General features: G+C 40.4%; 1 protein-coding gene across 13 annotated transcripts in view; it reads left to right on the top strand.

The window, feature by feature from the left end:
* The window catches only part of MTFR1 (mitochondrial fission regulator 1), a 182,761-nt gene that overhangs the window by 2,842 nt on the left and 163,500 nt on the right, over nt 1–16,419 (top strand). Inside the window, exon 1 of one of the 13 annotated variants that reach the window (XM_058444261.1) lies at nt 9,808–9,899. The exons of the other annotated variants lie outside the window; for them this stretch is intronic. The gene's annotated coding sequence lies outside the window, so the exon portion shown is untranslated. Of the gene's footprint in view, nt 1–9,807; nt 9,900–16,419 lie in introns of those variants that run through there. 13 annotated transcript variants of the gene reach the window in all.

The following is a 16,419-nucleotide window of genomic DNA, read 5'->3' as shown; positions in this document are numbered from 1 at the left end:
ATCTTAAACTACTAAGACAGCATCTTAATCCAAATAGTGTTACATGAATAAGGAATGAGATAGAAACAGCTGGGCCTCCTCTACTTATTCAAAGGACAGCAGAGAAGGCCTATTAGCTTGGAGTTTAAGAATCCTGCTGGATAGGAGTAATTCAGAAGTCCAGAAGTCAGGTCAGAATCCTTTGTGAAGGAACTTGAGTGCCACTTAAAGAGTTTAAACTTAATGAGCGAAGAAGTGACATGATCAAAGTCATCTTACAGGAATATAGATACGGGAAGATAGCTGGTACTGTCAAAGGTGGCTTTACCAGTCATGTGAAAGGATTAGCAGTGGATTGACCTGATAAATATAAAGGAATTAGACGTGGAGAACTGGCAGATTTATGGATATGAGGAAAGGACCAGACAGAGAATACAGCCTGAAACAGAGAAAAGAGTATGATATATAGTAGGATTTTTTTGTTTTTGTTTCTGGTTTTTTTGAGATGGAGTTTCACTCTTGTTGCCCAGGCTGCAGTGCAGTGGCGCGATCTCGGCTCACTGTAACCTCTCCCTCCCGGGTTCAAGCGATTCTCCTGCCTCAGCCTCCCGAGTAGCTGGGATTATAGGCGTAGGCCACCACGCCCAGCTAATTTGTATTTTTAGTAGAGACAGAGTTTCACCATGTTGGCCAGGCTGGTCTTGAACTCCTGACTTTAGTTGATCCAACTGCCTCAGCCTCCCAAAGTGCTGGGATTATAGGTGTGAGCCACCATGCCCAGCCTGTAGTAGGTTTTGAAGTGATGATACACTTCATTTTCCACGGCTTTGTTTTCTTGGGCCATCCTGGTGATGAGTTGGTGATGAGTTTTTACTGTATCACTGTTCTTTGAAGTGGTAATCACTGCCCAGCTACTGAACTATTCTTTTATATATTTATTAGATACTGTTGATAGAAATTACACAATTGAGATAAGCAACAAAAAAAAACTCACTATAATCCTACCCTTTAAAGATAACCACCATTGATGGGGAAAAGGTGATAACAGTTTTAGTTAACATTTATTTGATTACTGTTGGACATTTTTCACATTTTATTTTCTATTTGTATTTCTACTTATAAAATGCCTACTCACGTACTATGCCTATTTTTCCATTGGGCTTTTGATCATTTGTTTCTTTATTTGTTTGTTTGTTTGTTTTGAGATGGAGTCTGGCTCTGTCACCCAGACTGGAGTGCAGTGGTGCAATCTTGGCTCACCGCAAGCTCTGCCTCCCGGGTTTACGCCATTCCATTCTCCTGCCTCAGCCTCCCGAGTAGCTGGGACTACAGGTGCCCGCCACCACACCCGGCTAATTTTTTCTGTTTTTTTAGTAGAGACGGGGTTTCACCGTGTTAGCCAGGATGGTCTCTATCTCCTGACCTCGTGATCCGCCCTCCTCGGCCTCCCAAAGTGCTGGGATTACAGGGGTGAGCCACTATGCCCGGCCCATTTGTTTCTTTATTTGCAAGCGCTTTATATTCATTAGGGATATAAATCATTTGTTATATTAAGTTGCAAATAGGTTTCTCAATTACGTGGCTTTTCTCAAAATCTTCAGAGTGGCTAGTAAAATGAAAAATATGTCAGCTGGGAGAGCACTCAGGGCTGCTGTTTTAGGGAACAGAACATTCCACCTCTGAAACAATTCCTTCATTTATGATACTGAAATTATTGTCAACCAGTCAATCTGCAAGTCATTTTTACCAAATAAATTGTTTTGCATAAATATTTGATATCATTAAACAAATTTTTTTCTGCTCCGACTCCACCGGGTAATATCATTTAACATATAATTTATATAACTGGAGTTAACTAGTGTGAGTTGGTTGCGGTTAAAATGTAAACAGTCAGACAAGTTAAACAGGAAAGTTAAATTAAGTTTCCATGATTGAAAAAACATACATTGTAATGTACATATAAATATATATAAAGCAGTATAACTAAGATCTTTTTAAACCTTTAAGATTTTTTTTCAGGGACAGTCTTTCTTTGTTGCCAGGTTGGAGTGCAGTGATGCTATCATAGCTCTAAGATATTTTATTAATTTTTTTCACCTCCCTCCCTTAGTTACTTTTTGAAATGGATTTCTTATATACAAGTAAATACTGATTTGATATACAGTCGGCCTTCTGGATTCATAGGTTCTGTATCCGCAGATAGAAAATATTTGAAGAAACAATAATAAAATAACAATATGACAACAACAAACAATACAAATAAAACAATACAATAGACACCTGTTTCCATTATATTAGGTATTATAAGTAATCTACAGATGACTTCAAGTATATGGGAGGATGTGTATAGGTTATATGGAAATACTATTATCATTTTGTCTTTCTTTTTTTTTGAGATGGAGTTTTGCTCTTGTTTCCCAGGCTGGAGTGCAATGGCACAATCTCGGCTCACTGCAACCTCCACCTCCCGGGTTCAAGTGATTCTCCTGCTTCAGCCTCCCGAGTAGCCGGGATTACAGGACCCCGCCACCATGACCTGCTAATTTTTTGTATTTTTAGGAGAGACAGGGTTTCACCATGTTGGTCAGGCTGTCTTGAACTCCTGACCTCAGGTGATCCACTGCCTCAGCCTCCCAAAGTGCTGGGATTACAGGCGTGAGCCACCGTGCCCGGCCCATTTTATCTTTATTTTTATTTTTGTGGGTACATAATAGGTATATGTATTTATGGGGTACGTGAGATATTTTAATACAGGCATATAGTGTGTAATAATCACATCAGGGTAAATGGGGTATCCACCTCAAGTATTTATCCTTTCTTTGTGTTACAAACAATCCAATTATACTTTTAGTTTTTTTTTGTTTGTTTTTTTTTTTGAGACGGAGTCTCGCTCTGTCGCCCAGGCTGGAGTGCAGTGGTGTGATCTCGGCTCACTGCAAGCTCCGCCTCCCGGGTTCAAGCCATTCTCCTGCCTCAGCCTCTACGAGTAGCTGGGACTACAGGCGCCTGCCACCACGCCCGGCTAATTTTTTTGTATTTTTAGTAGAGACGGGGTTTCACCGTGGTCTCGATCTCCTGACCTCGTGATCCACCCGCCTCGGCCTCCCAAAGTGCTGGGATTACAAGCGTGAGCCACCGTGCCCGGCCTAGTTATTTTTTTATGTACAATAAGTTATTGTTGACTATAGTCATCCTGTGATGCTATCAAATTCTAGGTCTTATTCATTCTAACTGTATTTTTGTACGCATTAACCATCCCTACTCCATCTCCCCCCACCCCCCACACTGTCCTTTGCAGCACCTGATAACCATCCTTTTGGGTTTTTTGTTTTGTTTTTGAGATGGAATCTCGCTCTGTCACCCAGGCTGGAGTGCAGTGGCGTGATCTCGGCTCACTGCCACCTCTGCCTCCTGGGTTCAAGCGATTCTCCCGCCTCAGCCTCCCAAGTAGCTGGGGTTACAGGCACCCACCACCACCCCTGGCTAATTTTTGTATTTTTAGTAGAGATGGGGTTTCACTACGTTGGCCAGACTGGTCTCGAACTCCCTACCTCAGGTGATGTGCCTGCCTCAGCCTCTCAAACTGCTGAGATTACAGCTGTGAGCCACCATGCCCAGCCTAATTTTTGTATTTTTAGTAGAGACAAGGCTATGCCATTTTGGCCAGACTGCTGGTAACCATCCTTATACTCTTTTTTTTTTTTTTTGAGACAGAGTTTCACTCTGCAACCTCCACCTCCCAGGTTCAAGCAATTCTCTGCCTCAGCCTCCCGAGTAGCTGGGATTACAGGCGCCCACCATCATGCCCAGCTAATTTTTTGTATTTTTAGTAGAGACGGGGTTTCACCATTTTGGCCCAGGCTGATGTTGAACTCCTGACCTTGTGATCCACCTTCCTTGGCCTCCCAAAGTGCTGGGATTACAGGTGTGAGCCACTGTGCCCAGCCAACCATCCTTATACTCTTACCTGCATGAGTTAAGTTGTTTTAATTTTTAGGTCCCATAATAAGTGAGAATATGTGAAGTTTGTCTTTTTCTGCCTGGCTTATTTCACTTAACATAATATCCTCCAGTTCCATTCATGTTATTTTCAAATGACAGGATCCTATTCTTCTTAATGGCTGAATAGTACTCCATTATGTATATGTATCACATTTTCTTTATCCATTTGTCTGTTGATAGACATTTATTTAGTTGCCTCCAAATCCGGGCTGTTGTGAATAGCTCTGCAACAAACATGGCAGTGCGATATTGCTTCAATATACTGATTTCCTTTCTTTTGGGTCTGTACCTACCAGTGAGATTGACAAGTCATATGGTAGCTCTATTTTTAGTTTTTTGAGGAACCTCCAAACCATTCTCTATAGTGGTTGTGCAAATTTACAGTCCCACCAACAGGGTATGAGGATCCCTTTTCTCCACATCCTTGCCAGCATTCATTCTTGGCTGTGTTTTGAATATAAGCCATTTTAACTGGGGTGAGATGGTATCTCATTGTAGTTTTGATTTGCTTTTCTCTGATGATTGGAGCACTTTTTTTATATACCTATTTGCCATTTGTAAGTCTTCTTTTGAGAAATGTCTATTCACATCTTTTGCCCATTTTTGAATTAGATTATTCGATTTCTTTCCTGTTGAATTGTTTGAGCTACTTGTATATTCTGGTTATTAATCCCTTGTCAGATGAATAGTTTGCAAATTTTTTTTTCCGTTCTATGGGTTGTCTCTTCACTTTGTTGATTGTTTTGTTTGCTATACAGAAGCTTTTTGACTTGGTGTGATCTCATTTGTCCTTTTTTGCTTCAATTGCCTACTACCCCATGTGGGGTGCTATTCAAGAAATCATTGCCCAGACCAAAGTCCTGGAGAGTTTCCCCCAGTGTTTTCTTGCAGTAGTTTCATAGTTTGAGGTCTTAGATTTAAGTCTTTAATCCATTTTGATTTGATTTTTGTGTATGGCAAGAGATGGGTTGTAGTTTCATTCTTCTGTATGTGGATATCCAGTTTTCCCAGCACCATTTATTGAAGAGACTATCTTTTCCCAATGTATGTTCTTGGCACCTTTGTTAAAAATGAGTTTACTGTAGACATATGGATTGATTTCTGGGTTCTCTACTCTGTTCCATTGGTCTATGTGTCTGTTTTTATGCTACGACCATGCTGTCTTGGTTACTATAGCCCTGTAATATAATTTGAAGTCCAGTTTTTTTCTTTTTGCTGCGGATAGCTTTGGCTATCCTGGGTCTTTTGTGGTTCCATATAAATTTTAGGATTATGTTTTCTATTTCTGTGAAGAATGTCATTGATATTTTGATAGACATTTTGATAGACATTTCATTGAATCTGTACATTGCTTTGGGTGGTATGGACCTTTTAACAATATTGACTTTTCCAGTTCATGAACGTGGAATATTTTTTCCGTGTGTGTGCTCCCTTCAGTTCTTTTTTTTTTCAGACAGGGTTTTGCTGTATCATCCAGGCTGGAGTGCAGCGGCATGATCACAGCTCATGGGCTCAGGAGGCCCTCCTGCCTCAGCCTCCCACGTAGTTGGGACTACAGGCACGCGCCACCATGCCTGGCTAATTTTTTTTTGAGACGAAGTCCCACTCTGTCACCCGGGCTGGAGTCTGGGGTGCAATGGTGCTTTCTCATCTCACTCAAACCTCTGCCTCCCAGGTTCAAGCAACTCTTGTACCTCAACCACCCAAGTAGCTGGGATTACAGGTGTGCACTACCACACCTGGCAAATTTTGTATTTTTAGTACAAAAATATAGGCTGGTCTCGAACTCCTGGCCTCAAGTGATCCTCCTGCCTCTGCCTCCGCCTCCCAAAGTGCTGGGATTACAGGTGTGAGCCATCATATCTAGCCCTTAATTTTTTGTTTTTTTGTAGAGGTGGATCTCACTGTGTTATCCAGGCTGGTCTCGAACTCCTGAGCTCAAGTGATCCTCCTGCTTTGGCCTCCCAAGGTGCTAGGATTACAGGCATGAGCCACCACCCTGATCCTCTTAAATTTCTTTTGAGTTTTCATTGTAGATATCCTTCACTTTGATTTCACTTTGGTTAATTCCTAGGTATTTAATTTTATTTGTGGCTATTGTAAATGGGATTAATTTTTTGATTTGTTTTTCAGATTGTTCACTGTTGGCATATAGAAACGCTACTGAGTTTTGGATGTTGACTTTGCATCATGCAACTTTACTGAATTTATCAGTTCTAATAGTTTTTTGGTAGAGTCTTTAGGTTTTTCCAAATACAAAATTACATCATCTCTCAACAAGGATAATTTGACGTCTTCCTTTCCTGTTTGGATGTCCTTTATTTCTTTCTCTTGCCTGATTGCTCTAGCTAGGACTTTTTACCATGCCATTGTGTATAAGGCACTTGAGCATCTGCAGATTTTGGTATCCATGGGGTTCCTGGAACCAATCCCCTGTGGATACTGAAGGACAAGTGTATAATGTGTATGGGCAGGAGGGTAAACTGCTTTCCTAAAGAGATGATTTTAGGTGGAACAAGAATCAACTTTGTATTTATTTTAGTCAAGATATCCTTTTCTGTCTGTTTTGGCTCAGATAGGGAGTACAATGTATAGTTAAGTACTTTAAAGTATATCCTGGAACAAACTTTGATTGCATCAATATTATTGCTTGGCATGAGGCTAAGTTTATTTAATTTTTAAAAAATGAGTTTATTTAACACCGAGCACAGTGGCACACGCCTGTAATCCCAGCACTTTGGGAGGCCGAGGTGGGTGGGTCACCTCGATCACCAGGCAGTTCGAGACCAGCCTGACCAGCGTGGTGAAACCCCGTCTCTACAAAAAATACAAAAATTAGCTGGGCATGGTGGTCTGCACCTGTAATCCCAGCTACTCGGGAGGTTGAGGCCCAAGAATCGCTTGACCCCAGGAGGTGGAGGTTGCAGTTAGCTGTTATCGTGCCACTGCACTCCAGCCTGGGCAATAGAGCAAGGCTCTGTCTAAAAAGATAAAAAAAAAAAAAGAAAGAAAGAAAGAAAGAAAAAAAAAGTTAATTTAAATTAAGACATTAAGAGCATCCAGATATGACAAAATTCATAAAGCAAGTATGAAGGTCTGAAGTTGAGAAATACTAGTATAGCCTGTAAGGGTTCCCAAAGTTTATATATTGCTAATGTTTATTATTTACTTAGATGGTCCAAATTAGAATAATTTTTATGTTTTTACTTTTTAATTTCAGTTATTTAATTTAGAAAATGTTACTAGTCTTTAAAAATTACAAAAGTAGGCTGGGTATGGTGGCTCACACCTGTAATCCCAGCAATTTGGGAGGCTAAGGTTGGAGAATCACTTGAAGCCAGGAGTTTGAGACCAGCCTGGGCAATATAGTAAGACCCCATCTCTACAAAAAATTATAAAGTTAACTGGATGTGATGATATGCCTATAGTCTTAGCTACTTGGGAGGCTGAAGCAGGAGGATCACTTGAGCCCGGGAGCTTAGGACTGCAGTGAGCTCTGATGGTGTCATTGCACTCCAGCCTGGGTGACAGAGTGAGACCTTGCCTCTCAAAAAAAAAAAAAAAAAAAGGAAAATCACAAAAGTAGTACATGTATCCTATTGGGGAAAAATAAAACATACAAACAATACAGGAGCGCATAAGTGTATAATAAAAGTGGAGGGTCTCACCACCAAGCCCTCAGATATAGTAAGTGTTAAGTTTTGGTATGTTTTCAAATCTTTCCTCTATTTCACCACTGTTTCTGTTACTTTATTGTTTTTTAGTTATTTTTAATGGAATTAATATGTATTTGTAACTTTTTTCATTCAGCATTTTTTAATGAAAATTGTTTCATGTATGGCTCTATCTTTTTTGTCTTAATGGCTGTAAACTTAGAATGGGCATATTTAATTTATTGAATTTATTTTAACCATTTCCCTATTGATGGTCATTTAGATTGCCTTTGGATTTTCTCTTTCACAGTAATGTTTCAGTGAATACTCTTACTGGCTTTCAAAAACTAAACATCTTTCTCTTTGAAGAAAGGTATAATTTACTGAGTTCTTCCATTAAAGCAATTTTTTTGTGTGTTGTGTTGTGTTTTGAGACAGTTTCACTCTGTCACCCAGAGTGGAGTACAGTGGTGCACTAATAGCTCATTGTAACCTCAAATTCCTGGGCTCAAGCGATCCTTCTGCCTCAACCTCCTGAGTAGCTAGGACTACAGGTGCATACCACTGTGCCTAGCTAATTTTTTAATTTTTTGTAGAGATGGGGTCTTGTTATGTTGCCCAGGGTGGTCTTGAACTACTGGCTCAAACAGTTCTCCTGCCTCAGCCTCCCAAAATGCTGAGATTCCAGGTGTGAGCCACCATGCCTGGCCTGGCAATTTTTTATACACATAATATGCAGGGGACAGTAACTATTACATAACTTATCAACATCAACTTTATAGTGATTTTTCATCACTTCCTTGGGCCTAAGGGCAACATTTTTAGTCATTGTTGACTGCCAAGTACGTTATTTGCTTCTACTGATGTCCAGCCCAGGATCACTTAAGATATTTGAATAGTGTTTTCAAAAGATTGTTTTAAAATTTATGCCTCAGTACTTCATTCATCTGCATGTGGCTGCTTAAAATATTCTGTGTCAATCACTGGGGTTATATTTCAGAGATTCTCACATGAAAATGTCAGCCTTTAGTTCAAATATGAATATGATCTCTGTCTCTAACTTCTTTTAAATCATAAAGATAACATCTAAAAATGTCCTTCAAAAGTTTAATTTTATATCTAAATTGCATTAGCTTGAAAGAATTTTCACCAAGTTTGATTAGCCTGTGTTCATGGACCTCTTATCTCACTAGTTTTTGTTTTTGTTGAGAGATGTGGTATAAGTCATGAGATTTATTCCCTTGTGGACTGAAAAAATGACATATGTCGATCCTGTGCTGGTACTGGGAGTAGCAGTGTACTTAATTTTGCATGAGCCATATAGAATATTAATTCAAAATTACTACCAGTAAATTGTACCTACAGGTTGAATACTATATTTTGTTTTATAGTATGGTAAAGTGTTTTAAGTATCAACTAGACTGATGTGAAGGATAGCAGTGGTCCCTGGACTTGAATTTCAAAGTTTAATTTTCAAAAGGTAGTATAGGGGCCAGGTGCAGTGGCTAACGGCTGTAATCCCAGCACTTTGGGAGGCCGAGGCAGGTAGATAACCTGAGGTCAGGAGTTTGAGACCAGCCTGGCCAACATTGTGAAACCCTGTCTTTACTAAAAATACAAAATTAGCTGGGCATGGTGGTGCGCGCCTGTAATCCTGGCTACTTGGGAAGCTGAGGCATGAGAATCACTTGAACCCAGGAGGCAGAAGTTGCAGCGAGCTGAGATCACGCCATTGCACTGGGTGACAGAGTGAGACTTTGTCTAAAAAAAAAAAAAATGTAGAATAGTGGGTTGATGTAGGGTTGACAACTAAACATTGTGACAAGTAAGGACATTTAAAAAAAAATTATAGCCAGCATGGTGGCACATGCCTGCAATCCCAGCTACTCAGGAGGCTGAGGCGGGAGAATCGCTTGAACCCAGGAGGCAGAGGTTGCAGTGAGCCAAGATTGCGCCATTTTTCTCCAGCCAGGGCAACAAGAGTGAAACTCCATCTCAAAAAAAAAAAAAAAACAAAACAAAAACAAACAACATTCATCTACTGTCCCTATATCATAAAAGGAAAGTAGCGTTTATACCATAAGCATAGGAAGGACATAGTCTCAAAATAAAGGACAATAACTTTATTCTTTAATTTTTATTTTATTTTTTTGTTAGAGCCAGGGTCTTGCTGTGTTGTCCAGGCTGGAGTATAATGGTACACTCATAGCTCACTGTAATCTCAAACTCCTGAGTTCAAGAGATCTTCGTGCCTCAGCCTCCTGAGTAAGTAGGACTACAGGCATGTTACCACCATGCCTGGCTAATTTTTTTTTTTTTTTTTTTTTTTTGAGATGGAATCTTTCTCTGTCACCCAGGCTGGAGTGCAATGGCGCGATCTCGGCTCACTGCAACCTCCACCTACCAGATTCAAGCGATTCTCCCGCCTCAGCCTCCCGAGTAGCTGGAATTACAGGCACCTGCTGTCATGCCTAGCTAATTTTTTGTATTTTTGTAGAGACGAGGTTTCACCATGTTGGCCAGGCTGGTCTCAAACTCCTGACCTCAGGTGATCCGCCTGCCTCAGCCTCCCAAAGTTCTGGGATTATAAGTATGATCCAACACGCCCGGCTACCTGGCTAATTTTTAAAAAATTTCTGTGGAGAAGGGGTTTCAGTATGTTGCCCAGGCTGGTCTTGAACTGCGGGCCTCAAGTGATTCTCCTGCCTCAGCTTCCCACAGTGCTGAGATTATAGATGTGAGCCACCACACCTGCAGGACAGTAACTTTCAACTGAATACTTTTGTTCTTTTTTTTAGTTCATAATCCTCATTTATTTATTTACTTACTATTATTTTTTTTTAGACGGAGTTTCACTCATATTGCCCAGGCTGGAGTGCAATGGAGAGATCTCTGTTCACTGTAACCTCCGCCTCCTGAGTTCAAGTGATTCTCCTGCCTCAGCCTCCCAAGTAGCTAGGATTACAGGCATGCACCACCACACCTGGCTAATTTTGTATTTTTAGTAGAGATGGAGTTTCACCATGTTGGCCAGGCTGGTCTCGAATTCCTGACCTCATGTGATCCACCCACCTTGGCCTCCCAAAGTGCTGGGATTACAGGTGTAAGCAACTGTGCCCAGCCTATTTATTTGTTTTAAACCAGATTTTATTTTTAGAGCAGTTTTTGTTTTTGTTTTTGTTTTGGTGGGGACAAACCATATTCACACCATAGCAGGGTTCAAAGTAAATCACTTATATGGTCTGGGCACAGTGGCTAATGCCAATGCTTTGGGAGGCTGAGGCAGGAGGATTACCTGAGCTCAGGAGTTTGAGGCTAGCCTGGGCAACATAGTGAGACCTTGTCTCTAAAAAAAATTAAAAAAAAATAGCCAGGCATGGTAGTGCATGCCTGTAGTCCCAGCTACTCAGGTGGCTAAGGCAGGAGAATCACTTGAGCCCAGGAGTTTGAGGCTGTGGTGAGTGATGATCATGCCACTGCACTCCAGCCTGGGTGACAGAAGAGTGAGACTCTGTCTCTAAAAAAAAAAAAAAAGCACTAATTGGGTAATGATTGTCTTCCTCTGAGTGGTAGAGAGAACAATAACTTCACATTCCTTTTTTAATTCAACACATAATAATTGTACATATTTATGGATACATCATGATGTTGCAATACATATAATGTGTAGTACTCAGGTCATGGTAGTTAGCATGTCCATCATCTCAAACATTTATCATTTCTTTGTGTTGGCAACATTCAGTATCATAGTCCTTATTTTTATTTTCCATCATTTGGCCTTAAAATGTGGACTGTCATCTGTGTTGCCTTATCTCTTAGTATTCTGAGAATAGTAAACATTATTCCAGTGATTCATAAGGAACCTAGAAAACAAAATGCCAACCACATAACTAAGAATATTCTATTAATCTTATTTTCCCCAACTCTAAAATGAGTCATAGTCATCTCTCATAATGAAAATATAGTTAAATGGCCATTTCCTTGAATAGTTCTCAAAGACCTTCTAAAAATAAGCCCCACTATGCTGTTGTAACTTTGTAAATTTTTGGCGTCTTAAATGTAGTGACAACATTGTCATTATTGCTAACAGAGTTATTATGAAACTATTTACTGCTGATAACTTTTTATTATAACTATCTTCAAAAACAGATATTACATTAGTTGAAGACAACATTATTTTGTATTATCTTCAATTTGACTACTATAAATTTTAGTCAAGCTACATACTGTTATACATTTTCACAGTATTGGTAGAAGAAAAAGAAAGTCTATTTCCAATATTTATCTAGGTTTCTCTTCTACCAGCTGCCAACCAAAATTAATTTGCTATTTCTTATACTCTATGCTAGAGTAGATAGTCTAGAATATAAGCCTATACCATCTTCATAACACTTGTAGGAACTGAATACACACAGATGTGTGCACACACACACACACATTTTTATTGATTCATAAGGAACCTAGAAAACAAAATGCAGCCTGATTCTTAGCAATTTTTTAAAAAACCTTATTTATTTTGAAGTGTAACACAAAAGAAAGTACAGACATAAATATAGCTCAATAAATTGCCACAAAGCAAATATCCATGCAATGACCACCCAGGTTAAGAAATAGAATGTTGTCTGCACTCTGGGGTAGTTTTGCTTTGGAGCAAGAGCTTTTAAAAGAGCTTAGAAAAATAGTTGACAGGAAACAGCACTGATGTAAAGTGTAAGAGAATAAGCAAGCAGAAACCCTTTGAGAAGGCTGTAGCTGTAGGAGAAGCAGTATTCTAAAGGGAAGCCAAGTTTCATCAAGGGAAGGAAGTAAGCCAGGGGAGTTCAGTAGTGAGTGAATCTGTTGAAGATAAGATACAGAGTTGGGGGATTTTTATAGACAAACAAGTTCCAGAGAGCACTGTGAAGAAGTTTGGAGGAAGGGGTAGCAGCAGGAGTCCGCCGTCTGTGTCACCTCCCTTCTGAGGACCATTATCTTTCTCAAAATTTTCCTTTTTGGTGATAATACCACTTTTATTTTTCTACTATTATTTTGATCTTTTTTTGGTTTGTGTCTGTTGGATATAAAAATGCTCTAGGAATAAATTCTCGGTGTTGCAAAGTGAAACCAGCACCCAGGCAAAAGTTTTCTCAGCAAGGCAATTTACTGCTGCAGAAGGGTGCCACTTGTGTCAAACAAGATCACAAAAGATGACAATCAAGATCACCGAACAGAGAGGAGGTTTTTTTTTTTTATTTTATTTTTTTTATCCCTGACACATAGTCCTTACCTCTGTGTCACTCCCCCATAGGCTGGGGTCGGACCACACAATCTGAGCTGACCCGATTGGCTACTTGCAAATATTTTTCTAAATATGGAAGGGAAGGGGGACATGAGGTACAGTGGTGAGATGTGCAGTTTCGGGGGAACAATGGTGCAGGTAACCAAGGGAACAGATGTGAGTTATTGATTAGATCTGACAGGAAGGGGGTAGGCTGTTTACAGTAACTAGGGGCAAGGAGACATGTAGAAAAAGAAAGTTGAGTTTGAGAACAAAGGACAAGGAAGTTAACAGGCTAAACCTTTGAAGATAAACTGATTCATTGTCTCTTAAGGTGTCTTTTATTTTTTTCTGTTTGTTCTACAAGTATTAATATTTCCTGAGCTTTCTGTCCAGTCTTCCCTTCTTACTCTATATGATTTAACTCATTTCATCTGTTTTTTTCTAGCTAGTGCTCTGTACTCTTTATCTCTAGCCTAGACTTAACAAACATCTTTTCCTGGCAAATAAGGATGATTTTTCAAATAATAATTTTAAAAAACCATCTGTGGGCCGGGCATGGTGTCTCACGCCTGTAATCCAGCACTTTGGGAGGCTGAGGCTGGTGGATCACCTGAGGTCGGGAGTTCAAGACCAGCCTGACCAACATGGCCAAACCCCATCTCTACTAAAAATACAAAAAATTAGCCAGGCGTGGTGGCACATGCCTGTAATCCCAGCTACTTGGGAGGCTGAGGCAGGAGAATCTCTTGAACCCAGGAGGTGGAGGTTGTGGTGAGCTGAGATTGTGCCATTGTACTCCAGCCTGGGCAACAGGAGTGAAACTCTGTCTCAAAAAAAAAAAAAACACACACACACACACACACACAAAACCCATCTGTGGTGGTTAATTTTATATATCAACTAGACTGGTCTGAGGGATGCCCAGATAGCTGGTAAAACATCACTACTGCTGTGTATTTGTGAGGGTGTTTCTGGAAGAGATTAGCATTTGAATATATAGACTGAATAAAGGCATCACAAATCCCTTGAGGGCCTGAATAGAATAAAAGACAAAGAGAGAGCAAATTTGTACTCAGCTTGAGCTGGGATATCCCTCAGGCCCTCCCTCAGGCCTTCTCATCAGACTGAGATTTAACACTATTAGCTCTGTTGGCCTCCAGCTTGCACACGGTAGATTGTGGGACTTTCTAGCCTCCATAATTGCATGAGCCAGTCCCTCATAATAAATCTGTTTCTATGTATCTATATTTTGTTGGTTCTCTCTGGAGAACCCTGACTAAATACACTGTTTAAAAAAGGAGTAAAACTTGCGCAGAGATGTTTAGAGCAGCTTTATTCATAGTTTATCAAAATGTGGAAGCAACCAAGGTGTTCTCCAGCAGGGGAAGGAATAAACTGTGGTATCTCCATAAAATGGAATGTTATTCTACACTAAAAAGACATGAGCTATCAACCATGAGAATACATGGAGGAACCTTTGCATATTACTAGGTGAAAGAAGCCATTCTGAAAAGGCTATATACTGTGTGATTCCAACTTCATGACATTCTGGAAAAGGCAAAACTATGGAGACAATAAAACTATCACAGATGCCAGGGGTTGGGAAGGAGGGTAAATTAATAGGTGGAACACAGGATTTTTAGGGCAGTGAAACTATTCCGTATGATATAATAATGGTGGATACATATCATTATTCATTTCCTTAACCCACAGAATGTACAGTACTGAAAGTGTACTGTTAGGTAAACTGTGGACTTTAGATGATGATGTGTCACTGTAGGTTCATCCATTGGAATAAATGCACCACTCTTGTGGGGGATATTGATAGTGGGAAGACTGCCCAATTAAGAAATCTGTACTTTCTACTCAATTTTGCTGTACATTTAAACTGCTGTAAAAAATAAACTCTGTTTTAGCCTGTAACCCCAGCACTTTGGGAGGCTGAGGGGGTGTATCACTTAAGGCCAGGAGTTCCTGACCAGCCTGGCCAACATGGTGAAGCCTTGTCTCTACTAAAAATACAAAAATTAGCTGGGTGCTGTGGTGCGTGCCTGTAATCCCAGCTACTCAAGAGGCAGGAGAATCGCTTGAACCTGGGAAGGGGGTTGCAGTGAGCTAAGATCCTGGCACTGCATTTCAGCCTGGGTGACAGAGCGAGACCCTGTCTCAAAAATAAATACGTAAATACATAAATAAACTCTGTTTTAAAAAATGAGCAAAAGGCCAGGCGCGGTGGCTCACACTTGTAATCCCAGCACTTTGGGAAGCCGAGGCGGGAGGATCACTTGAGGTCAGGAGTTCAAGACCAGCCTGGCCAACATGGCAAAACCCCATCTTTACTAAAAATACCAAAATTAGCCAGGCATGGTGGCATGTGCCTGCAGTCCCAGCTACTTGGGAGGCTGAGGTGGGAGAATCGCTTGAACTCAAGAGGTGGAGAATGCAGTGAGCTGAGATCACACCACTGTACTCCAGCCTGGGCAACAGAGCAAGAGTCCGTCTCAAAAACAAAACAAAACAAAAAAACAGCAAAAGACTTAAACAGATACTTCACAAAATAAGATATCAAAATACCCCCCAAATGTGAAGAAAACCCTAGAATTGCTAAAATTAAAAAAGTACTAACAATACCAATTATTACTGACAAAGATGTAGAGTACCTGGAGCTCTCTTAATTACTTGTGGGAGTGTAATTGGTCCAATAACCTTGGGAAATGTCCTTCCTTCCTTCCTTCCCTCCTCCTCCCTCCCTTCCTTCCTCCCTTCCCTCCCTCCTTCCCTTCCCTCCCCTCCCCTTCCTTCCTCCTTTCCTTCCTTTTCCTTTTTTTTTTTTTGAGACGGAGCCTCACTGTGTCACCCAGGCTGGAGTGCAGTGGCGTGACCTCCGCTCACTGCAACAACCTCCGCCTCCTGGGTTCAGACAATTCTCCTGGAGTAGCTGGGATTGCAGACATGCACCACCACACCTGGCTAATTTTTGTATTTTTAGTAGAGACAGGGTTTCGCCATGTTGGCCAGGCTGGTCTTGAACTCCTGACCTCAAGTAATCCTCCCACCTCAGCTTTCCAAAGTGTAAGGATTACAGACGTGAGCCATTGCACCCGGCCATGTTAGGCAGTTTCTATTAAAACTATATATATCCTATGATCTAACAGTTTTACACCTGGGTACTCAAGAGAATGCTCAAGAGAAATGAGCATTTACGTGTACCTTGCTATCTTTGTGTAAGAATTATCTTAGCACTCTTATTTGTAATAGCTAAAAACAGACAGATGAGTACATGAATTGTGTTACAATAATATAATGAAATACTTTACAGCAATGAAAAAGAACTGTAATTCGTAAACAACACGAATGAATCTCACCGTGTTAAGTTATAGAAGTCAGAAGGCACAACTAATATATGGTTGCAATTGTTAGAATAGTGGTGGTTAGACAGGCAAGGCGTGGATATTCACTCAGTTCTTAAACTGTTTTCTGTCTAGATCTAGGTGGTGGTTACAAAGGTATATACATATATAAAAA

The sequence above is a fragment of the Hylobates moloch genome, unplaced genomic scaffold, assembly GCF_009828535.3.
Source record: "Hylobates moloch isolate HMO894 unplaced genomic scaffold, HMol_V3 SCAFFOLD_9, whole genome shotgun sequence".
Lineage (NCBI taxonomy): Eukaryota > Metazoa > Chordata > Mammalia > Primates > Hylobatidae > Hylobates > Hylobates moloch.
The sequence above is the reverse complement of the archived record's forward strand: the minus strand, read 5'-3'. Positions and strand labels throughout refer to the sequence as shown.